The following is a 25,952-nucleotide window of genomic DNA, read 5'->3' as shown; positions in this document are numbered from 1 at the left end:
CATCACAGAGGTAGAGAAGTGACCCTTGCTCCAGGCCTCTGGGTACTGAGGAGGAAGCTACTTAGAGCCCTTACTGGTATCCTGACAACCTGAGAGTTTCCAAACTAGGAAATGTACTCCAGAGAAAATCCTTCTCTTTCAGTTTAGTTGACTGGAAAAATTCTACAGAAAGTTCAATGTCAGCATGACATTCAGAGAAGGGCTTGTATGTGGCCAAAGATCACTAGTTATTCATAGCGACATGTAGTTAGTTAATGTGCCGGTTGGGTAACAAATGACACACAATAGATGAGGTCATAATGTGCTGTTTCCATTAGTTAACTCACTTGAGGTTCATAGTGAACCCAATAGTTAATGGGTGCTCACTTGGTGATGTGGAAATAGATGTTGTTTCTGAAAAGGTCAACTTAACTCCAGGATGGAAATGCACTAGGATTGGATCTGGGCCCATCTGTCCCAGTGCTAGAGAAGCTGGAGATGCTGAGGGCTGTGTCCTACTGCAACAGGCTTTCCACAGGTGTTCCTATACTCGGCAGTCATTGTGATGTTGCTCAAGCTAGTTGTCAGCAAGCAATGCCTCTCCAAGGGGACACATGGCATGATGCTGCATTGGGTGGCACTAAGGCTGGACAAACACCAATTGTGTGGCTGTGACAATTACAGTCAGTGCCTGCTTGTCAGTAAAGCATCTGGGGTTGTCAGATGGCCAAATCTAACCACACTGACAGTTCCCAGTCAGGCAGCTGCACCAGCAGGAGTGACAACCATCTCGATGGAAGAAATTACTCTGATCATGGCTTGGGGTTCCTGAAAAATGCTCCCATCCTGATAACCTAGAACTACAGATGATGCTGTGAGAAAGGATGGAAAGAAGGTGGCAAAACCCACAGTAAATGAAAAAAATTAAACCAGCAACTATGCACCCCAATCTTGCCAGAGTAAGCCCCCAAACCAAAGTCCCATTGCCTTTGTTTGAAGAATTAAAAAGCAAAATTAAACGTCAAAGAAAAACAGATGAAACTGCCAAAGAAGGGCCTTTAACACAGTCAGTCTGGCTCTCTTCCAATCTCAAATTGGCAATTATCCCCAGATTTTTTTTTTAATAACTGTAACCAAGATTGGCAACTGTAATCAGGCATTTAACAAAGGTGCTTTTGCCTGGTTTGGGTTGACATTTCTGCAAAAGTGTACAAGAAGGTCCTTGGCAAATTGGTTTAATACTCGATTTATCAAGGTGGGGTCTGGTAAAGCTCCCATACTTCATTACCTAAAATGAGACGGAGCGGATGGGATTGTAATGGTGCCTTTGTCTATGCAGATGAGGAAACTGGACATTTTCAGCCTAGGAGGAGGTGGACAAATTAAAAGACAATAAAATTTTATGATTTTTTTCTCAAATTCTGCAACAATATGAAGCCTTTTGGAGCTAGTGGTTCTTTTGCTGTCCTTGCCCTGGGTGCTATCTCCACCTTCTGAGACAATAGATCACATGACCTCTCTGGACTTCCGTTCTCTCAACTAACTAAATAATTCATGGGATAATCCCAAATCCTTTCTAGTCTTTTTATTTTTAAAGTTGAAAGGATTTTCTTTAAAGACCATAGTAGAGAAGCAAAAAGGCAAGTTCTCAAAGACAAAAACCAATTCCTCATCCCAAATTTTCCTTTCTCATATAATGATTTACACCTCTGCTTTCATATTTCACTGCATAACAGAAATTCTCATGTATACTTTCAGAGTGGGCCAAGAATGTCTGAAGGTGCATGAAGGTAGGAAGATGCAAGAAGAGCACCGAGCAGCATGACCTCCTAAGGAGACAGTGGCCTAATGCAAGGTACCAGGCACTTGAGTAGTTCTGCAAATGTTTTAATATTTTTCCTTATAAATGTCTTGTCAGTTTTATGGCAATGCCACAAGAAGTCCTAAAGCTTGTAGACAAGGGAAGGGAGGGTACAGCCATCACAGAACACAGCTTTAGGGTGGAGAATAATTCAAATCCACCCATAACTCTGGCCTGTGTAGGGAGTTGGTAATTCAGACTTTGAATCGCATCTCTCCCAGTAAGATGAGATGCTCAGCCAAAGTCCTGGAGTGTGGACACAATACAGCCATTTGAATCTGAGATGGAAATCACTATGCCACAGGTTCCACCTCTGATCCTCATCTCTGTATGTTTGCTTATTCCTTCCTAAACTTCTCTTTATCCCATTTTTAGATCTTTTTTTTTTCACCACCCACCAGGGGTTTAATTCACCTAAGTCAGGATAGTTCAGGGAGAGGCTGTGCCTTGTCCCCATCCAGGAGTGCAGATGTTATATATTTGTTTTTTCTCCTTCTATTAACAATTATTTGAAACATGACTGTTATACTTCAAACATACTAATAGAAAGAGAATCTTTTTCCTACTGACACTACAAAGTTCTTTTGAATCATCATTGATTTTCTTGCTGACCAACACACGTGGAGGCACAGCACCACTGCAGGCTCCACAACTACTAAATCTGGTGCACAGGGGGCAAGGAAAGTAAGAGTTCTAGAACATGTGCAAGAGGGCTGCGGTAGTTGGCTGGGGCGCTGTAAAAGCAGATGAGTAATACCTATTCTCCCATGTAGCTTGGGAAATAAAAACTATAGACAATCCAATGTTAGTTGCCAAAATTATGGTTTAAATTTCACTCACCCGTAATCCAGACCCTGGGAAGCACTGCCATGGCACACAGACAAGAGTGACAGCGATTATATGGTGTGTCATTTATGTGGGGTGTGGAGAAAGGGGTGTCCAGGTAGTTTCCTGTGAGTTCTGTGACCAAGTCCACAAACCTGGTGACTGAAAGTGACAGAAATGCATTATCAGGATCTATGGAGACCTGCAGGGCTGTGCTCTCTCTGGAGGCTCTAGGAGAAATGCTTCCGGTCTCTTCCGGCTTCCGAGGGTGGCCAGCATCCCTTGGCTTCCCCCAAGTTCCTTGCCACCCCACTCGGCCTGCATCTTCACCTCTCTCCTCTTCTGTGCTTCTCTGTGTCTAATTGTCCCCCTTACAAGGACAATCTCTTTGTGCCTAATCAACGTTTCTCTTATAATTGTAGATCTCCTTCCCTCAAGATCCTTAATCACATCTGCACAGACCCCAGTCCATTTGCAGGCCCCAGGTGCTGAGCCAGTACCAGCCCACGGCGGGGTGGGGTGGGGGCTGCAAGGCTTCTTTTGGCGCAGTCACTCCAGGGTCATCTGAGTGTGGTCTGGCATAAGTGCTGCTGGTATGGAAATTTCTTCTGGCAGTGCTCTAACTGGATTTTTAAGTGGCAATCTAAGACTTTTCTATTTTTCATTATTTCTGGAAAAAGAAATTGTAGTGTTTCCTTTCTAAAAGTATATTTTAAATGGCATAGTAGCAAAAGCACTCTGGAAGGCTGAGGCTGGAGGATTGCAAGTTTGAGCCCAGCCTTGGCAATTTAGCAATTTAGTGAAACCCTGTCTCAAAATAAAATAAAAATTTAAAGGCTGTTGGTAGAGCTCATTGGAAAGGCCCTGGGTTCAATCTCCAGCACCACAAAAATAAGGAAATAGATAAAAATTAATAAAATATCTTTGCAATTTACATAGGTATTTTTGAAATAAGAAAAAGATCAGTAATTTTAGAAGAATTTCAACCAGGTACCATGCTAACTTTAAGTTAGGAATCAAAATGGCAATTAACCAGAGAGGAGGCACAATGAACTCTACCTTCATCTACACTCAGGGGATCCCTTGCCCACAGAGAGGATGAGGGATACAAGCTCTTCAGGCTGTTTGCTAACATTCCTCCATATTTGACTTGGTCAAATGTGATTTTTTTAACCTCACATGAAAAAAAAAAAATTTTATCTATTCTCCGTGTGTAAAGGTTAAACAACACAAAAGCCCGGGTCAACTTCTAACCCCTGCATCTCATTCCTGTGCCACTCCCCGTTCACAGATGATGATGGTGAAGTGGCATGTTGTGTTTTCAGGTGTTATCAGTGCCTTTACAAACTCATAAAATTTGGAAGTGTCTGACATTCACTCAGTGACTTTAATCCATCTACATTACTGCACTGTTATTTTACATCAGTCTATGTATGTAAATAATTTCTTATTTATTTCCCTTTTCCTCCTTTTGTTACATGGATCAATGTTATTTCCCCCATTTTTCTCTCTTGTAAGTTTAGAAGTTACTTCACCTATGTGTTCAAGTGGGTATTCTTACATTATTTTTATGTTCTTACATTTTTGATATGCCCACTTCAACATGCATTATTAATCTGTGAACTTTTAAAATTATTTTCTACATCCTTCTTTAGCAAAATGACAAAATCTTAGCACTCTACCATGCCACCTTCTCTCTCTTTACTTTCTATACTATAATCACTTTAAAGTTTTTTGTTTTATTAATCACTACATATTTTAATGTATCTATACATTGTACAGAATACTTTGCATACCACTACTTAATCTGTATTTATATAGGTTCTTTCTTAGATTGAATTGTCATTTTACTGTAAACCACCCCTGATTAAATATCTTTTTTGTATTTTGTATTATTTACTTATTTTTCTTTCCTTTTATTAGTACATGTTTGAAGTACGTGATGTTTACATTCATCTTGGGGAGTGAGTATGTGTACATAATACAGCTTGTTTCTTTTTTGTTTTTGTTTTTGTTTTTCTTCTTCCCCCTCCCACCCACCTCCCTCGGTCTACCTCTAAATCCCCTTTCCTCATTTTCATTCTTGTTGTAATTACAATTCTTAGCTCCTGTTTTTGACATATACTGCTTACATTCATTGAAATTACTGGGCTCTTGTATATGATATATTGTAATTCTACTTACTTCCCCTTCTCAACCCGTTCTCCCCTCATACCCTCAAACTCCTACATTCCTTCCCACTTGCAAGTCTATCCCCTTGTTCCCTTGTATCCATCCTTTATTATTCTCTTCGTTTGTACTTTGACTTACTCAAATGAGAGATACCATTCAGTATTTACGCTTGTGTAACTGATTTATTTCACTCATTTCTTTTCCATATGCATCCATTTTCCTAAAAAGTCTCAAATTTTTCCATCTTTATAGCTGAGTAATATTCCATTATGCATAGCTACCACATTTTCTGTATCCATTGTCTGTTGATGGGTACACTGACTGCTTCAAGCATTTAGCTATTATAAATTCTGCTGCTATAAACATTGGTATGTATGTATTGCTTTAGTATGATGTCTTTACCTCTTTGGGGAATATATCTAGAAAGGAAATAGCTGTATTATATAGAATTTCTAATTTTAGCTCTTTGAGAAATCTCCCTACTGGTTTTCATACTGGTTGTACTGATTTGCATTTCCACCAACAGTGTGAGGAGAGTCCCTTTTTCACTGCACGCCAGCATTCATTATTCTTTGACTTCTTGATAAATACCACTCATTCTTGTACAAGATGAAATCTTAGTGTTGTTTTAATTTGCATTTTTCTAATGGCAAGACATGTTGAACATTTTTTCATGTATTTGTTAGCCATTTGTATATCTTTTCCTGAAAAGTGTCTATTCATTTCATTTGCCCATTTCTTGATTGGGTCTTTTATTTTAGGTGGCCTAACTTTTTTGAGTTCTTTATATATTCTAGATATTAGTCCTCTGTCTGAAGAATAGCTGGCAAATTTTTCTCCATTCTTTTTTTGGGTGTGTGTGTTCATTTTCAATAATTTTTATTTTATTTTACAGGTTTAAAAACTTAATTCTATTGGTAGGTCCATTTTAGATATACATAGTGATAATAGTCATCATATGGAATTTATACCTGTACATGATATATCTTGAGTCTTTTTCTCCCTTTTCCCTCCCCTCCCTTCAACCTCACTTCACTTCCTTATTTTCAAAAGCTTTGTTTCCATTTTTAATTCTATTCTCTTTCTTTCCTTTTTCATTCCTTCCTTTCCCTCCTTCCCCTCACTAGTTCCCCTTACCAGAGAAACATTTTTTCCCTATTTCACAATATCTATTACATATTTTAGTCCTTATTTATACTTTTGGTTTCTCACACCAGAGAAACTATGTGATATTTGAACATGCATGTCCAGTTTATTTAACTTAAGAGTATAGTCTCAAGGTGCATCCATTTACCTAGAAATGTCTCAAGTTCACCCTTTTTTATGGCACAGTATTACTTCATTGCATAAAAAAAAACACATCTTCTGTATCCATTCAATGGTTGGTGGGCATTTGAGCTGTTTCCAAGATTTACCTATTACAAACTGTGCTGTTATAAACATGGGTGTGTATTTATTGCTGTGGTATGATGCTTTTAATTCTTTTGGAAAGATATCAAGAAGGAGAATAGTGGGGGCAGATGGAATCTCTAGCTTTACTTTTTTGAGGAATCTCCACACTGGTTTCCAGTGTGGTTTCACCGGTCTACACTCCCACCAACAGTGGAGAAAAGTTTCTTTTTCCCCACGACCCCACCTGCATTTGTTATTGGTTGATTTCTTGATAGCAGCCATTCTTTCTGGAGTGAGATAGACTCTCAGCATGGTTTTAATTTGCATCTCTTGAATGACCAATAATGTTCAATATTTTTCATGTATTTATTTGCCATTTCTATTTCTTCATCTGAAAAGTGTCTATTCATTTCAGATGCCCATTTTTGGACTGAGTCTTTAAATTTGGGGGGTCTGATTTCTTTTTTTTTTTTTACATATTCTACATGTTTGTGCTTTGTCTAAGGAACAGCTAGCAAAAAAAAATTTCCCCCTCTGTAGGTTGTCTCTTTCTTTTGCTGTGCAAAAGCTTTATAATAAGACAAGAGGTTCTTTGTGATATTTCTTCTGTGATTGGGGTTTGTTTATAAAGTCTTTGCCTATACCTATGTATCCAAGACTTGTACCTATTCTATCTTCCAGCAGATTTAATGTTCTGTTTTAATATTTAAATCTTTGGTCCATTTCTATTTTAGTCTAGTGCATATTGAAAGATATGGGTCTAGTTTTAGTCTTTGGCATGTGGAAAGTCAGTTTTTCCAGAACCATTTATTAAAGAGGCTACCTTTCTTCCAGTGAAGATGTTTGGCCCCTTTGTTAAAGATAAAGTGGCTGAGTGTGTTTGGAGTTGTTTCTGCATCTTCTATTCTTTTCCATTGATCCATGGGTCTGTCTTTTTTGCTAAGTCCTATGCTGTTTTTATCACTGTAGCTTTGTAGTATAATTTCAAGTCAAGGATTGTGTTGGCCCTAACCTTTCCTCTGTTGCCCAGAATTGCCTTTGCTATTCCAGGTCTCTTCTGGTTTCAAATGAATTTTACTATTGTTTTCTAATTCTGTAAGGTATGCCTTTGGTATTTTGATTAGGATTTCGTTAAATCTGTACAACAATTTTGGGAGTATGGCCATTTTCACTCTATTGGTTCTTCCTATCCAAGAACAAGGGATATCTTTCCATTTTCTGATATTCTCTTCAATGCCTTTTTTCAGAGTACTGTAGTTTTCAAAGTAAAGGTATTTTACTTCCTTCATTAGGTTGATTCCTAAGTATTTCATTTTTTTTAGAGGCTAATATGAAAGGTGTGGTTTCCCTAATTTCTCTCTCAGTGAATTTGTTATTTGTGTACACGAATGCTATTAATTTTTGAGTGTTGACTTTGTATCCAGCTATGCTACTGAATTTGCTCATCAAATCTAGAAGTCTTTTGGTAGAATTTTTGGGGTCTTCTATGTAGAGTATCATGTCTTCCTCAAATAAAGATAATTTAACTTCTTCCTTTCCTATACTTATTCCTTTTATTTCTTTCTCTTGTCTAATTGTTCTGACTAATGTTTACAAAACTATATTGAATAAGAGTGGTGATAATAGGCATCTTGGTCTTGTTCCTGATTTTAGAGTGAAAGGTTTCAGTTTTTGACAATTTACTATGATATTGGCTGTTGGTTTGTCATAGATGGCTTTTATTAGATTGAGATAAAGACCATCTATTTCAATTTTCTGTAGGTTTTTTTAAAATCACAAATGGGTGTTGGACTTTGTTAAATGCTTTTTCTGCATCTATTGAGATGATCATGTGGTTTTTGTCTCTGTTAATATGTTGTATTACATTTATTGATTTTAGTATGTTGAAACATCCCAGCATCCTTGGGATGAATTCTACTTGGTCATGGTGTATAATCTTCTCGATAATTTACTGTATTCTGTTTGCCAGTATCTTACTGAGGATTTTTGCAACTATGCTCATTAGGGAGGTTGGCTTGTACCCCTCTTTTTTTGATTGGATCCTTCTCTGGTTTTAATATGAGGGTAATGCTTGCTTTCAGGAATAAGTTTGGGGGTATTGCTTCCTTTTCAATTTCATTAAAGAGTTTGAGGAGTAGTGGCATTAGATCGTCTCTAAATTTCTTATAGAATTCAGCAGTGAATCCATCAGGACCTGGGCTTTTCTTTGTTGGTAGGTTTTTAATTACATCTTCAATTTCATTGACTAATATTAGTTTATTTACCATTTTCATATCTTCTTGATTTAGCTTTGGTACTTCATATGTATATAGGAATCTGTTCATTTCTTCTGTATTTTCCATCTTACTAGAATACAGGTTCTCAAAGTAGATATTAATGATCTGCTGGATTTCTGCAGGATTCATTGTAACTTTGCCCTTTTCATTCCTAATTGCATGGATTTGAGTCTTTTCTTTCCTTTTTTTGGTAAGATTGGCTGAAGGTTTGTCAATTTTATTTGATCTTTCAAAGAACCAACTCCTCAATTCATTGATTCTTTGTGTTGTTTTCTTAGTCTCAATTGCATTGATTTCTGCTCTAATTTTTGTAATGTCCTTCCTTATATGAGCTTTGGGCTTGGCTTGCTCTTCTTTTTCTAGAAGCTTGAGGTTCAACATTAGATAATTTATTTGAACTCGTTTTATTTTTCTGATGTAGGAATTTATGACTATGAATTTCCCTTATAGGACTGCTTTCATTGGGTCCCATAAATTCTGGTATGTTGTATTGGCATTACCATTTAATTATAGAAACTGTATGATTTCTTCTTTAATTTTATCTGTGACTCATTGGTTGCTGGGTGTTACTTAATTTACATGTGTTTATGAAGTTTCTGTAGTTTCTTTTGCCATTGATTTCCAATTTCATTACACTATAGTTTGATAATATGCATGGGATAATTTCAATTCCTTTGCATTTACTTAAGCATATTCTATGAGCTAGTATGTGGTCTATTTTGGAGAACATCCTGTGTGCACCTGAGAAGAATGTGTATTCTGATGTTGTGGGATGGAACACTCTGTAGACATCTATTGAGTCCATTTGTTCAAAAATTTGGTTCAATCTTGATATTTCATTGTTGATTTTTTTTCTCTAGTTGATTTGTTTATTTGTGATAGTGGGGTATTGAGGTCCCCATCACAATTGTATTAGAGCTTATTTCATTTTTCATGTCCATTAATATTTGTTTTAGAGCTAGGGATTTAGCTTGGTGGCACCACACCTGCCTGGCAAACCCAAGGTCCTGAGTTTGATCCCTGGTTCTGGAAAAAAAATTGTTTTATATAGTTGGGTGCACTGGTACTTTGTGTGTATATATTTTTAATTGTTATCTGTTCCTCTTGGATTCTTCCCTTAAGAAGGATGTAGTGATCTTCTTTGTCTCTCTAGATCAGTATTGGCTTGAAATCCACTCTGTCTGTAAATAGAATAGCCACTCCTGCTTTATTCTGGGTTCCTGTCCCATGGAGTATTGTTTTCTATCCTTTGACTTTCACCCTATGAATTTCTTTTTGAGATAAATGTGTTTCTTGTATGCAGCATATTCTTGGATCTTGTTTCTTGATCCATTATACCAGTCTCTTTCTTTTGATTGGTGAATTGAAACCATTTACATGCATGGTTATAACTGATACATTTTGATTTATTCTTGTTATTTTCCTGTCTTTCCCCCCTGTAAAATTACTTGCTTTGCCTGGTAGACTAATTCTGTTGAGATTCATAGAATTGTATTCTTCATTATCTCTTTCTAGAATGTCCTTAGAATATTGTGGAGTGCTGGTTTGGTGGTCATGAATTTCTTCAGGTGTTCTTTGTCTTGGAAGTATCTTATTTGTCCATCAGTTTTGAAAGATAGTTTCATGGGGTACATCAATCTGGGCTGGAGGTTGTTTTCTTTTAGGGCTTGAAACACTTCACTCCAAGCTCTGCTTGGCTTATGGGTTTGTGTTAAGAAGTCTACTGTAATTCTGGTGGGCTTTTCTTTATAAGTGATTTTTTCTTTTCTCTAATAAAAACAAAAAGTCTATTTTTGTGTTGAGTTTCTGGAATCTTACCTATTATATGCCTTGGGGGAGATTTTTTTTTTATTATGGCTAATTGGAGTTCTATATGCCTCACTGTATGTCAAATTCTTTTACTATGCTTGGGAAATTTTCTGCCATTATTTCTGTGAGTAGGTTTTTTATGTTGTTTGTGGTATCTCCTGCTTTTTCATTGACTCTGATCAATCTTATGCTATTCTTTTTTGCATCATCTAGCAGCTGTTGGATTGATTTTTTTGTGTGTTCCCTTGCTGGTGCTTTTTTTTTTTGTACCAGGTATCAAACTCAGGACCTTGTGCTTGTGAGGCAGGCATGGTGCCACTGAGCTAAATCCCAGCCCCACTTTGCTATTTTTAAGATATCTTTCTTTTCATGCTCACTAATTGCAATCCTGTCTCCTAGATCTGATATTTGGTTCTTACATTGGTTCATTTTGATGTATGTACTTTCAATTGAATTTTTAATCTCCTGGAAATCTGATTGAATCTGTTTCATGGGTTCCATTTCTTTCCTATGTTGGGCATTCATGGTTCTCATCATTTTCTTAAGCTCATCTATTTTAAAAAATCTGTATCTGCTCTAGATTCACTAGTCATGCATTTAATTATGTTCATCATCTCTGAAATTATCTGAGAAATTATTTCTGATTTCATTTTCTCTAGAACCTCATTCATTTGCTTTGTTACTGCCACTGTTATCACTTCAGAGAGTCTATCGGGTGGCTTTTGAATTGTCTCATCTCATTGTCTCCTAGGTTTGCCTTTGGCAAGCTGGAAGTTTGGAGTTCCATCTTACTTTTCATTTTCTATTTTTTAAAGTTTAATTCTTGCATTTATACTTATAAAGCATTTATGGTAGATGTCTTTATTGTTAATATCAAGAACCCTTAGGAAATGATTACTTCTCAGAGATGTCTTCCAGATGTAGCTAGTTTTTGGGTTTTGAGCCTGTTGCAAGATCCTACCTTTTCAATTTATTGGAGATGAGAAGTTGCTGCCTATGTGACCTAACCACTGGTTCTTTGGCACTGGCCTATTGTTTATGACCATTGGGCAATCTCAGCCTTGGCAGAAAAGGAAGAACAATTGATGAGAACAATGATGTCACCTTGGCTAAAGTAGTACAATCAGTAATAACAATAACATCACACAGACCACACACTGTAGAAAATGACAAACTGTTGTAGCTCTCAATTTGCTACCATTAAACATATGAACAGGTTTTATAATTATATAACTAAATCTAAAACAAACCAGAAAATTGTGTACAGTAAATATTCCTTCAATATGACAATTTTACCCTCAGGGGAGAAAATTCCAAAGCAATTAGGGAAAAGTAGAGAAATAGAAGAAGAGAAAAGGATTAGAAGCAAGACTGGAGGACAAAGGAAGATTACACAAGCGTTGGGAACTGGTGAAGAAGGCAGGAGGGAAAGAAAGAAGAAAGAAACAGAAACAAGAACAGAACAAAACAAAGAAACAAACAAAAATCCTAGAAACAATGTTCTCATATAAAAATAGGAACAATGAAGAAAAAGAGAAAAAATAAAGAAGCAAAGAGAGGAAGAAAAGCTGAAAAAATAAAGTCCACTTCAGTGAGTGTCTGTGCTGTCACTCTTCGACAAAGAAAGCAGACAAAGCCTAGATATGTGTCGATTAATCCTAGCAAGCCAGCAGTAGAATTATGGTGGTGACTGATCCTAGCAATGTCCATCCAATCTGGGCCTTTAGTCCCACTGAAGTTTAAGTTGCTTCTGGTTTCTGGCTGTGAGGCTGGGAGCTGAGTTTTTCAGCCTGCAACACTCTGAGTGACTCCTGCTGGGTTTAACTCTGTTATTTGACCCTTGGAGCTGCTAGTTCTGACTTCTGCTGGCCCCTTTCAAAATGGCTACCGGCCAATCTCCCTGTCCTAGGGGAGTCTAAACTGGAATAACTCAACTAGCCACTGCAGTCCACAGTGTCTACTGCTCTGTTCCAGTGGTGCATTTCTCTTTGGAGGCCTCTGGGGTCACCAGTAGCCACTGTGCCTCTGCAGGATCAAGCCACCCCTCCCACACACTGAGCCAGGAATCAGGGAGAAAGTGCTACTTGCCATACCTTTCTCTGCATTGTGGTCCCTCTCTTCACTCTCCCTATGGGCTCTAAGTTTTGCTTCAAATCTTAGCTGAGTCCCAGGGGCCCACTTCCCTCCTCCTTCTCTTCCTCATATTGCTACATTTCAGTGTCTGGATTCCAAATATTGGAGTGGCTGCTTCTCTGCTGCTCACTATTCTGCCATTTTCCTGGAAGTCCTTTTCCCCCATTCTTTAGGTTGTTTCTTCACTCTACTAATTGATTCTTTTGCTGTGCAGAAGCTTTTTAATTTGATATATCAAATCTCATTTGTTGATTCTTGTTATTATTTCTTGTGCAATTGGGGTTCTGTTTTTTAAAAAATCCTTTCTTATAGCTATGACTTCAAGTATTTTTAGGTTCAATGTTTCTGTTTTGTTTTAATATAATACAAATAAATACTAACAAAGAAAATATAAAAACACTTCTTACTTCTATGAAGAATAAAATAAAATTTCATAACAAAATAATTAGAGAATAACAATGTTTAATATATTGTATGTCATGATCTTAGAAGAACAGCCAAAATGTTATTCAGAGTACAAGTCACAAACAGCAACAACAAAATTCTCTCTTATGAAGAAGAAACAAAGGACACAATTTTCTTTTCAATGAACAAAAGAAACTAGTAATATAAATGAAACAATTAGCATTTATCTTGAAATATTTTTCAAACAACAGAATAGATAATTTAGGGAGCTATTTTTTTTCTTGCTACTTCCTATTTATCTATTCATAGGCAAATGGATGCAACCCGAGAACATTGTGTTAAGTGAAATAAATTAGACACACAAGCTTAAATATCACATATCTGTAATATATATTTTTATAAATATATATACACACATTATAATATCACATTTCTGTTATATATATATATATATATATATATATATGGAGAGAAAGAGAAGATAGATAAATTAGGAAGTAGGGAGAAGTTCAAGTAACTCTCCAAATATCTGTTCTGTTTTAATGTTTAAATCTTTAATCCATTTTGGTTTTAGTTTACCTCATGGTAAGATACATGAGTCCTGCCTCAGTCTTCTACAAAAAGATACCCTGTTTTCCCAGCACCATTTATTGAATAGGCTGTTGTCTTAGTTACTTTTCTCTCATTGCTGAGACAAAATACCTGATACCCAAAGTTAAAGGAAGAAAGGTTTATTTAGCTCACAGTTTGTAGAGATTTTAGTCCATAATTGGCTGGCTGCAAGGCAGGCTGGTGGCAGACACGCTTCGCAGAGGAGAAACAGTTCATGGCACACATAAGGTAGCAAATGCAATAAGGGAATTTACCAATGTCTTTCTGCCCCTTTTATCTTATCCAGACTACTTAGGACGGGTAGCACTCACACTCTTAATCTTAGTGCCCTTGAGCCTGCGTTGCACCATGAATTAATTCCAGCATCACACACTCCAGATCCAGCCACCTTTGAAAAAGCTTCACTTATGACCTTATGAGGCTTTGGGGGGACATCTAAACTGAAACCATAACCAGCTATCTCTCCTCCATGGTATACTTTTGGCCCCTTTGTCAAAGATCTAGCCGTATGTGCTTGGGGATGGTTCTGTATCCTCTATTCTGTCCCATTGATCCAAAAGTCTGTTTTGTGCCAGTACCATCCCTTTCTCTCTCTCTCTCTTTTTAAAAATTACTGTTGCTTTGTAGTATAGCTTGAAGTCAGGTGTTGTGATGCCTCCTGCTTTGCTCTTGTTTTCCAAGATTGCTTTTGTTATTCTGGATGTCTCTGTGTTCCATATGAATTTTCCTAAGATTGTTTTCTCTCGGTCTGTGATGTATGCTATTGGTATTTTGATTGGGATTGCATTCAATCTGTATGACAATTTGGGGAGTATGGCCATTCTCACTATATTGATTCTATCTATCCTGAAGCAGGAGACATCTTTCCATTTTCTGATGTCCTTCTCAATCTCCTTTTTCAGAGTACTGTAGTTTTCTTTGTAGAGATTTTTCATTTCCTTGGTTAGGTTAATTCCTAGGTATTTAATTTTTCTTGATGCTACTATAAATGGTATTGTTTCATAATTTCTTTCTCATTGAGTTCATCAGCGGTGTACACAAATACTATTGATTTCTATGAGTTGATTTTGTATCCTGCTATGTTGCTGAAGTTAATAATCATTTCTAAGAGTTTTTTGTGAAGCCTTTTGGGTCCTCTATGTAGAGTATCATCTCATCTACAAATAATGGTAATTTGAGTTCTTCCTTTCCTATATGTATCTCTTTCATTTCTTTCTTTTGCTTGATTGCCCTGGCTAATATTTCAAGTCCTATTTTGAATAGAAGTGTGATAGTGGACATCCTTGTCTTGTTCCTGATTTTAGCAGGAATGCTTTCAGTTTTTTCCCCATTTAATGTTGGGAGCGATGCTACATAATTTTAGGGGAAAATCCTCATTCTCCTGCCTATAGGCCAGCTATGGCATTTGGAGACATAATTCCATTTTGGCCTCGGGTCACAACTGAGACCTCAATGATCCGGTGATGCGGTGATGCTGTGATTCTCCAGGACAAGATTACACCAGCTGAAGACATCCTGGGAGGAACAAAATCTTCTTCTACTCAGTTCCTCCTTGTTCTTGGATTTCCGCCACCCCAGTCATTTGTTACACTTTGTTTACCCCCAGATGTACTAAACTCTCTGAAAATCATTTGTTACATTTGTTTCTTCCTATGTACTGAATAAAAGGTGCAGCAAACTCAGGGCTTTCCTCTTTGCCACCCAGAGCAGCACTGATCAGACCCAAAGCTCAGCTTCTTCTCAAGGTCTGATTTTTCTACCTTTCCTGTATAATAAATTAATTCACCTTGTCCTGCCGTGGTTTGCAGGAGACTAGGACTCACTGCAGAGGTTCTAGTAACATCCCTTTTCCCTGTTCCCTACAATTTAATATATTATTAGCCATTGGTTTGTCATATATAGCTTTTATTAAATTCAGGTATAGTCCTTCTATAGCTATTTTCTTCAGGGTTCTTATCATGAAGGGATGTTGGATTTTGTCAAAAGCCTTTACTGCATCTATTGATATTTTCATGTGGTTTTTGGCCTTACTTCGATTTATGTGGTGTATTACATTTATTTATTTGCATATGTTGAACCATCCTCTAGTCTCTGGGATGAAACCTACTTAACTATCATGTATGATATTTTTGATGATTCTATTTGCTAATATCTTGTTGAGGATTTTTGCACCTTGATCAAATCTTAACTCTAACAAAAATCGGTCTATAACTCCTTTCATGTCTACAAAAATATTCGTATCTTTTCCCTCCTGCTGGTATAGAATTTTTAGCTAGGTATAGAATTCCTGGCGTAAATAATTTTTGCTAAGAACATCTCAGAATTTTTTTAACATTCAATGAAAGTATGGTTTTAATTCCTGTATAGATAATTATTTTTCCCTTGGGAGCTTTTAGAAATCGCTGTTGAGTAATAATCTGGAGACTTCATAAACAGTCATCATGTCGATGTATATTTCCCTACAAAGTTCTAGGGTGGCTCTTTATATGTAAAAAATCTGTATTCTTCAACTGTGATAAATTTCCATTTATTTTTCTCTTGTCCTCCATTCCATTTTTTCTGTTTCTGGCAATTTTATTAGTTATTTGGGAACTAAACTTTTGTGTCTTCTGACTCTTTTCTCACATTTTTCTACTTTTGTCTTTTTGTTCTCTGTTTTATGATATTTCCTGATTTTATCTTCTAGATCATCATTTTGTAAAGAAAAATTATTCTGCTTGTTTACGCATTGTCAATATCTGCCTTTTCACTGTGGCAGAATGGAAGAAGAGTATGACTAAGACAATACAGCCTGGAAAGCTAAAATAATATAAAATCTGACCTTTTGCAGAAAAAATTTGCTGGCTTCCTTTTAGATCCCCACTTGTCCATTAGTGTGCCCATTCTGTTCCTTCCATCTACAAAGAGATTTATTTTATAATCTAATAATCAGAAGGCTTGTCCTTTCCTTCATTTCTCGCTCACAGCAACATACTCTTGCATGGAGGTCTAACATTATCTGAAGCTCCTCTGAAGACTATAGGAGCTAGAAAGCTTAGAAGTTCATCATGAACTTTCTATCCGCTCTAGGGTCAGTGTTCTGTCTCTTCCTTTTTTTTTTTTAACCCCTCCCCCAAGTCTGATTTTTTTGCACATTCTCTTATCCCTAATGATCTAGAACTAGGTGCGTACGGTCTGGTTGCCACTGGGTCAATACTCTGCACCTGGTCCCTTAATTACCTGTGTGGCCACCAAAGGCCCTTCTGATGTCTGTCATCACTGGCACTGGGTTCAGGTTTCCTGCATCTCTTATCATCCTGCTAGACGTTTTCTGTGTGCATGTTCGGCTATGGTTTCCTTGGTTCTTTCCAATACCACTCCATCTGCTTTCTGTCTTCCAAGAATTCCTCATAATTTCAGGGCTTCTCAATGTCACCCCACTTTCTTTCTTTATTAAGCTTATTGGTACATTTTAGGTATGCAATATGAAACACCTCTATTAGTCAGGGTCAGCCCTCTGGTGAACCCTCATCTTTGGAGAAACCCCGGTGTCTCGACGTCAGCAAAAGCTTCTGCATGCATGAAATGCTTTAAAAAGCCACTTCACCAGGCAGTTTTCTCTCCCTTAGACCTTGTTATTTGTGGCAATTATGAAGCATGTGCTTTTGTAACATGCTTAGCCATGTGGTTTCCCATTCCATAAAAAAATTAGAAATGGAAACTTTCAAAAGAACAAAGGGTGGCATCAGAAGTCATTAAACTCAGAGCAGGAAAGCTGCTTGATGTGGTCAAAGGCACCAAGGGGCAAGCTGACTACGTTGCCACTCAGAACGGGGGACATGGTTGGGAGGGGGTGATTGGGTATAGATACCTGGTGAGTCACGCTGAGGATCCTCTACTTAAGAAACCAGAGAATAAAGAATATATTTTTAAATAATGTTTACATCAAATAGTTAAATTCTTAAAGCTTATATTTTTGAATAGACAGTTATGAAAGTTGTTGGTAGGAAATAACTTACTTCCTAAAACTGAAACCCAGAGATGACTATGACTGAGGGTTCCATTGGAAATGGCAAGTGGGGTGGGCCAGGGTGGCAGGCTGAGTAAGGACAGTGCCTCCCCAGCTCCCCAGGTGCCCCAAATCCTCATAAGTGACAAGAAAATGACATCTTCTAAAGATTAAACTCATACAATCATGAGGAAAGCGGGGTGACAAAGAAGGGAAAGGAATAAATATGAGAAAAGGAAAAATGGAAACTGTCTTTGTAAATAGGGAGTGGTGGAGGGGTTGAAGGGGAATGGGGAAAAAATAAGAACCAAGATATATAATGTAAAGCTATAAATTCCCTAATCCTGGTTGTCTGGATAAGATAAAAGGGGCAGAAAGATGCTGTTGAGGTTTCCTTGTTGCTTTTGCTACAGTGTGGGGACCATGAACTGTGTTTCCTCTGCAGTGCCCCTCTGCCGTGTACCCCTCTGCCTTGGAGCCAGCCAATTATGGACTGAAACCTCTACAAACTCTGAGCTAAATAAACCCTTTCCCCTTTAATTTTGGGTGTTGAATATTTTGTCTCAGCAACAACAGAAAAGTAACTAAGACAGCACCTAAGGGTGATTCTCTTTCTCCTTCCTTCCTTTCTTCCTTCTTTCTTTCCTTCCTCCATCCAGCACTGAAAAGGAAGGAAATAAGGAGAGAAAGAGAGAAAGAAAGAAAAAAATATGTTTCTTACTTCCATGATCTCTCTCTTCTAATCCTTCTTGTTCTTCAGTAATATAATCACATCTTAGTGCTTATGTCCTGCAATCTGCAAAGGAAGGCAGTATGGTTAAATGGTTAGACGATTGCTCTGAAAGCTGTCATAGGCTTTGTTTTTAGTTTTGGACATTCAATGCTCCCAAGGGGATGAGGACCGCAGTCAGATTCCAGATACTCTGTGGAAGCAGAATCTACAGAACACAGCTCAGTGACCATTAGGATTGAGGTAGAAAAGGAGCAGAAGGGGACATGTATGGCTCAGGAATTAGGCTTAGAAACTGAGTCATGGGATTACAGTGTGAGAAGATGCAGCTCCCTAGGAAAGCAGTGAGGTTTAGTATTGAGAGCCTGTGAGATATGGAAATAAAGCTAGTTATGCAGCCCAGGAGCCTCAGGAAAAGCTGGGCTGAAGACACAGCACAGGGTTGGTCCTCTGAGCCTTGGAAATAGAGGAAATGTCCTTGGAGGAAACAGCTGGGAGAGACCGTAGCAAAAGTACATCATGGTCCACACAGTTAACTGCTACAGAGGCCTCAAGGAAGAAAAGGACTGAAAAATAACCTCTGCCTTTAGTAACTGCAAGATCTTGGTGACATTAGAACTGTAGCCTTAAAAGTGGCGCAGTGGGTGGAGAAGCCAGGGTGAAGAGGACCAAGAGCAGCCCTGGGGTGAGGCTATGGAGACAGAGAGCAGACAAGGCTATCTAATGAGAAAGGTAACATGACGGAAAAACATTTTGTTTTGAAAGACAAATGTACCTGAAACACATTTAAATATTGATAAAAGCAGACTGGCACATTGAGAAAAACTGAAAATGGTTGTTTTAAATTTATGAATTCAATAGCTCTGAGGTGACATGTCAGCCTTCTGGACTTTTTCACTTTAATAAAAGTCCATTGATTATAATAATAGGTAGTATTCCTGGTGCCTATTACCTGCCAAGCTCTGTGCGAGGCATCTTGTATCTGTGTTGCTGTTACTCCATTCCGCAATGCTAAGAGGTGGCACTAATGTCATCATTTACTGATGCAAAAGTGATGGGCTGGGGATTTAGCTCAGTGGCACGACGCCTGCCTCAAAAGTGCAAGGTCCTGAGTTCTATCCCTGGTACCAAAAAATAAAAAGTGAAGACTTTGTGTCTCAAACATAGCCAACGAATAGCAGCCTCTCAGTTCCTATTCCAGTCTGTGTCTGTGTCCATATTTTCTCCCCACATCGACCCTCAGGCTGCATTTGCCATGAGGCAGGGTTCCCAGGAGAATGGGCTTAGAATGTCAGTTCCAACTGGGCAGAAGATGAGGAAAGGATGGGAAGCTCCAATACATGTGCCCATCAGGGATAAATCTAGGGAGGCACTCTGGGTAAGGAGGACCCAGCCACAGGGGACACAAAGGAAGACAGGTGGAGTGACAATATGATGACAGGCAAGGCCCCAGATTGTGTGAAGGAGTAGATCCCAGAAAAGAGGTGAGGGGCAGAAAGTAGGACTAGCCCCAGGCTCCTCTATGGCACCATCAAAAGGGAACCTGGAGATTCTTCTCTAACTCCCCACCTGAAAAGACTGGATGATGACCATAGACATTCCCCTATGTCATACTCACCTGTCCACCACACGTTTGAAGTCTCTGCTCCTTCTTTCTACCTGACCTGCTCTCCCACAGGAGTCCCTGTCTCAGGGAACAATTGCATCTTTGTTCCTGTTGCTCCAGCCCAGATGTCATACCTGATCCTCATTCTGCTCATGCCAGATTAGTTGGCTGCTCCTGCAGATTAGCATCGCTCAAACCTTAGTGGGCTGAGAGACTCTTGACTCAGCGATACTAGAGTCAGTGATACACAGCTTCCCTCTCTCGGGGTCTCCAGCAAGGACAAAAGGTGCTGCTGGGCTATAGTGACTCTACAGGGGAGGGTCCCTGGATTACTGCCAGGATTCAGCCCCTAGGGGTATTGGCTTGCAGGCAATATGCCTTGCCGGCTACTGATCAGACCCTGTTTCTTATCACAAGAGCCTCTCCATGTGATGGCTGCCTTCCTCAAAACCAGCAAGGTGAGGACCAGGAGAGTCCACCAGCAAGGTGGAAATCAGGATCTTATGTAATGTAAGCCTAGAAGTGCTGCTTCATCACAGGCTACATATTCAATGAGAAGCAAGTCATAAGCCTGCCACATTCAAAGAGAGGGGTTTTAGCAGGTAGGTAGGAAGAGTCACCTTTGTCTGCCTACTACACCCTATCACCCAGTTCATGGCTAAGTCTCATGAACCCTGCCTCCAAAATGCCCTGGATCAATCCACATCTCCCCACAACCATGAGCCACACTCCAGATCCAGGCACCCCCTCTCATTGGGCTGTTCTTGGTCCTTTGGTTTCATTCTTTCTCCCCAGTGTCCACCCCCAGAGAAGATCATGCAGTTTCTCTTCCATGCCTTAAAAGCCTTCCAGAAAGTTTCCACTGCTGGCCAAATAAAATGACCTCATCTCGTGCCTGGTCCACTCCTCAACATACTCTGATGTCCAAGCTGCTTGTATTCCTCAGACTCCTTGAGTTTATCCCCATGGTCTGGATTTTTCACTTAGTGTTGTCTCTGCCTGAAATGTTCTCCTCTCAGGTGTCTGCATGGCTGGATCTCCCTGCCCTGAAGATCCCTGCAGATCCCTGGAGAGGTTCACCCTGCCCAAGAGGAAAGGCACTTGGCATGACCCCAATCAAACACCAGGCTATTTCTGTCACATTGGCCATCTTAATCTTATTAAGGCCTCTATCACTCACTGCCTGGCTTATTTTTTTTAGAAGAAACAAAACTATTTAAATTTTATTTTCAAAGTCTAATTTTAATTCAGGCAGAACAAACAAGCAGAAAAGTGAGAAAGCTAACTGTATTAGCAGACACAGATGTACGAAATGTTAAACACTGGATTATTAACACAACTATTTACATGTGTATTTACAGGCAACCCTTTTATATATAAGTTTTACTTTTAGTTAGTTGTAAAAACATTTGACATTAGGTAAAAATATTACTTAGATTTGGCTGAGGTGGTACCACATTATAGTAAAAGTATTAGAAAAGTAATCCTCAAGGTGTATCAATTATAAAGCAGATGAAAACTTGAATGATAAATATCTAGTAAAATTTCCCAGTAAAAAAGTCAATATAACCCATGCTACAAAAGTGAGAAAGCCATATAAATAAAGCAGAATAATGTCTAGGCCTTAGGGTAATGAAGTTAGTCAAGTAAAAGAAAAAAGAAAGCTTGAATTGAAATAAATCCTCATTGAAGAGTCTTGGTTGTTTAGCTGAGAGTTCTGTTTCTTCCCCCTACTAATGATATTTTACAAGTCCTTTGGATCAAATAGCATCTACATATGTTAATCAGTTGTAGATATATTCCAAGACTAGTGCTGATGATGTTCATGACTATGATTAATATTTGATTTTTTTTGTTTTGTTTTTTGAGACAGGGCCTCACTATATAGTTCAGGCTGGCCTTGAATTCACTATGTAACTCAGGCTGGCCTCGAACTCACAGTGATCCTCCTGTCTCAGTCTCTCAAGTGTGTGCCACCACAACCAGCAATATTTGAAACTCAATTAATTGAGATATAAGTGTCAAACTAAAATAAAAGCTGTGATATTTCTATCTAAAAAAGAATGCTACATTTTTGCAGTAATACATATTTCTAGGCTGACATTTTTTTCCCTCAAGAAAGAAAACTTAATGAATAAGCATCTAACCAGCTAGCAAAATTTACTTTCAACATTTCATTTATTTCAAAATTGATTATATTGCAGCCAAAACAGTGGAATTAACTGTACATAATAAGCTATTTTTAATATATACACATTTTAAGTTGTAGGGAATGAAATTTATTTTGGCAAATAGTGTTAAACAAAATTAAACTTGCATACATTAGTAACATAACTCAACATCATTAATTTGGTATGACACATGTTCTTGCTTTCCTGTGTTCTGCTAAATCATCATACCTAAAATGTTTTATAAAATGTAAAAGTAAAATTTAACTTTACTGTTTTCACTTATGCTCTGATTCCAAACAAAATTTTTCACAAGCTTCTTCAATCTCTGGGTCCATCTCATTATCAATATCATCCAAGTATGTTTCACCAGCCCTGATAAATCTGTTCCATTTTCTTCATAATCTGGAAAAAAACTCCCCTCTTTCAAGTAACTCTTGATGTTTCTCTTGGTAATCTGGATCAGCTGCAGTGAAAGGAACACCATCAGATGTATAAAATGTTGGTTCATTCATAAAGTAGTTCAGATCATTTTCAGGTGTTGCTTCTCTGTATGTTGAAGATGCATGGCCTCTACACCAGTTACTCAACTGGAGTTCTACAAGCTTCAAGAGCATCTGTTTTACATCTCTGCTGCGGTTTGCTCCTAGGATGACATTTTCAATTCTCTGAATAACTCCTTCCATATCCGTCTTTAATTTTTCTTTCCAAGCATCTTCCAGAACTAACCCTGTCAACTTCAGTAATTTTACTGCACAAATTAAGTTGTCATCCACTGGATTAGAGAAGAGAGCGTTCAGTAATTCATGCAGACCAACTTGAAAAATACCTGCTCTTGTAACCTGTCCATTTGTTCCCTTGATCTCCAGGCTAAGATAAAGTTCTCCCAGAAAAAGGACAAATGCATAAAGTCATTTTCGAGTCACTTCATCCCCTTTTGCAGCTTGATTTTTAACTTCATATCCAGTCAGACAACTGCTGGTAGATGAGTTCCACAAATTCTTGCAAAGCATCATCTGTTGTAACCCAGCCATTCAGGGTCTCTGCAAACTGTTTAATTTCAGTTTCAAAACTGCCAGTTTGCTCTGTAAGATGATTCAAAAACTCCTATACATAGTCTGATAGAGTAGGATAATCTTCACAACCATCCTCATAGGATTCTGTATAAGCAGAATAACCTGATGGGTAAATTAGGGGGCATTGGCAGACAGCTTAGACATTATTAACACAGGAGCCACAACCACTTGGGGCTTAGGCATTGCTGACTGAGTTCTGCTGGGGGATTTCATCCTGTGAGCTAGGTGGAGCTCTCAGGGGCCTCTTTTGTTCTGGGGGTGCCCCGGGCAGGGGAGGCACCTGGGAGCGGGCCCGGACCTTGCTCCTGGTCGAGGCAGTCCTTGGCTGGGCCAGTGGCAGCAGGGGCTGCAGGAAACCCAGGACTTTGGGCTGAAGTGCCGGCTGGTGTCCTGAGCACCCCGCAGGCCCAGCTCCCTGGCTTATTAACTATCTTTTGCTATAGTTCAGGCTCTATGAGAAGACAAACCCTGGCTTTACTGTGTTCCTCTCTGTATTCCCCATATCCTGAAGCTAGCCTGACATGCAACAGGTCCTGGATAACTATCACTGAATGAAAAATTAATTAATAAACACAGAGCCAACTCCACAAATCAAATTACACACTTGTCCTGGCTTTGGATATCTGCATGGCATTGTTCATTAGAAAACTAAATCTTTGTTTAGGCCCTGACTCTGATGCTATGTAAATCTGGCCAGAGGAAGTTTCCACCTCGATTATTTTAGGATAGTTTTGATAGCCCATTGATTGACAGTCATTCACTCCCATGCCCCCCAGATTCATTTGTTAGTAGATGTTATCGCTGGAAGAAAAATGTCTCTACAAATGGCACTTGGTCAAGGTCTTCAGTGAGCTGAAACCTCTGATCAGAGCTGAGAAAGAGTATAATCTCCTCTGCCTGCAGAACTGAACAGAGAGGACATTAGCTTGTGCCCCAGCAGTTCTGTGGAAGCAGAGGGTTTTCCACTTTATGGCTTTGTCTTTCACAGGCATGAATGTTATCATAAGAAAATAAAGGCTTGCACTAAATGCAAATAGAGGAAATTCACTGAGAAATAATGGTATGCAAGAGACCTAACGGGGCCAGGAAAACTGCCCCTCTCAAGATGTTCTTTTGGTTGGTTATATTTCTCATTCTGATGGGACCAAAATATCATCAGTCGTTAAACAATCCTTTGTGTTTGGGGCTCTATGCCTTATTCATTTGCAGTTTTAAAAGAAAATTTAATAATGACTGTTGCCTTCGTGTTCATCAGACCATGTAGGGGTTTGGGGGGATGCATATCCTCTGGTAGCTCTTGCTTAAGGAAGAGCCACCTGCTCCAATTCTTCAGTCTTGGCATTTCTTCTATTGTTCCTTAGATCGCACCTATAGGGAAAGAAGAGGAATACGAAGAAACAAGATCAAGGGACACACCTCTTCATCAGGGTGTCCATAGAGGTCTGGTTAGGAAATAGAGCCCAGGGTAAGACATTCAGTAGGGGAAATTTAATTCAGAGAACTCATAGGAAGGTCCTAGAGGGGCTGGAAGATCCACAGGGTGCAATGAAAGGATGTAAGGATTAGCAATTGCAGTGAGCCATCACCAAAAGTGGAGGACATTATGGGTGGAATTGAATCCCTCAAAAAGGATATATCCAATGTAGTGATTATCCAATGGCAACAAAAGGGTTAAAACCCTGAGCAACAAAAATCTCCCATTAAAGCAATCCTGCCCAGCACCTAAATGACCAAAACAGCGTGAGATAAAATTAATCTTTCTCCCAGTGAGAAGGGGACTTCCATGAGGCCGAAGTAAATGACCTTGCCAATTTACAACTTTGATGTACAGCTTTAGTTTAATGCAGGTGTTCCTGGGAAATTAACAAGGAACAGGATGATCCGGAAAATGCATTTCTGAGATACCTATATTTGCTAACTCATACATTTTCCCACATCTTAAATCTCTTATTAAAAAAAAAAACAAACCCTAATCTCTTACCCTGATGGCATAGTTCCACTCTTGGAAACTGGCCCATGGTGCCTCTTGATAGTGTACTCTGGTCTAAATAAACTCTTGTCTTTTCATACTCCTTGACTCTTGGTAAATTCCCTTACCATCCAGGTCACCTGCCTTCCATACACCATTTGCTTGGCAGAACTATTAACTCCTAGTACTGCAGAATGGGACCTTATTTAGAGATAGAGCCATTGTAAATGTTAATTAAGCTAAAAAAAAAAAAAAGCTCATGCTGGAGTAGTGGGCCTTAATCTAACTACTGTCTTTATAAAAAGAGAAAACTCATAGCAATCACCAGGAAGATGACCATGTGTGGCAGAGGCAGAGACTGGGACTCAGCTGCAAACCAAGGAACGTGAAGAATGTTATCAGATGGCCACCATCAGGCTAGGAAAAGGCAAGAAAGGATTCTACCCAGAGTCTCAGAGGACTATGCTCTACTGACACCTTGATTTTGGAATTCTTGCCTCCAACTGTGGCCCAATAAATTTTTATTATTTTACGTTACCTGATTTGTGATACTTTGTTAGAGCAGCATAGGAAACTAATAAAAGTTGTACTTGGAACCCACACAGAGGATGTGGATTCGTTAGGTAGCCCAGGCAGAGGCTGGACCTCAGAGTGTGGGCATTTGCTAGCATCTGGTCACACAAAGGAGATGCAGCCGTTGTGGAGAAGCCACCAGAGGAGGTGAGTGCCAGGGAAGGGAGGGTGGGTCATGCTGGCTTCTCCGTTCCTCCATCCTCCTGCCTCCTGCCAGTGTCTCTCTCTGGACCTATCACAAGCCAGTTGCCATAAGCATTGCAAAAAGTAGCTCTCAGAGGCAGGGGATTAGATCTGAGCTCAGAAAGGCACACTGGTGCTCTGAGTGGCTGTCTCATCAGGCTGGACTGTGCGGAAGTATTCACTTTACTCAGGTTA

General features: G+C 38.9%; 1 long non-coding RNA gene and 1 pseudogene across 1 annotated transcript; one reads left to right on the top strand and one right to left on the bottom strand.

Annotated features, from left to right (window-relative positions):
• The first annotated feature begins 705 nt into the window (after positions 1–705).
• On the top strand, positions 706–25,705 carry LOC110351167 (uncharacterized). The gene is made up of 4 exons (XR_002398282.2): positions 706–938; positions 1,738–1,834; positions 24,394–24,497; positions 25,307–25,705. It is a non-coding gene; the product is annotated as an uncharacterized LOC110351167 (long non-coding RNA).
• Positions 22,226–23,230, bottom strand: LOC101707128 (polyadenylate-binding protein-interacting protein 1 pseudogene; annotated as a pseudogene).
• Positions 25,706–25,952: the final 247 nt, after the last annotated feature.

The sequence above is a fragment of the Heterocephalus glaber genome, unplaced genomic scaffold (assembly GCF_053883595.1).
Source record: "Heterocephalus glaber isolate CG9 unplaced genomic scaffold, H.glaber_assembly_v1.0 deba00001472, whole genome shotgun sequence".
Classification (NCBI taxonomy): domain Eukaryota; kingdom Metazoa; phylum Chordata; class Mammalia; order Rodentia; family Bathyergidae; genus Heterocephalus; species Heterocephalus glaber.
This window is presented reverse-complemented; position numbering and strand designations above follow the sequence as displayed.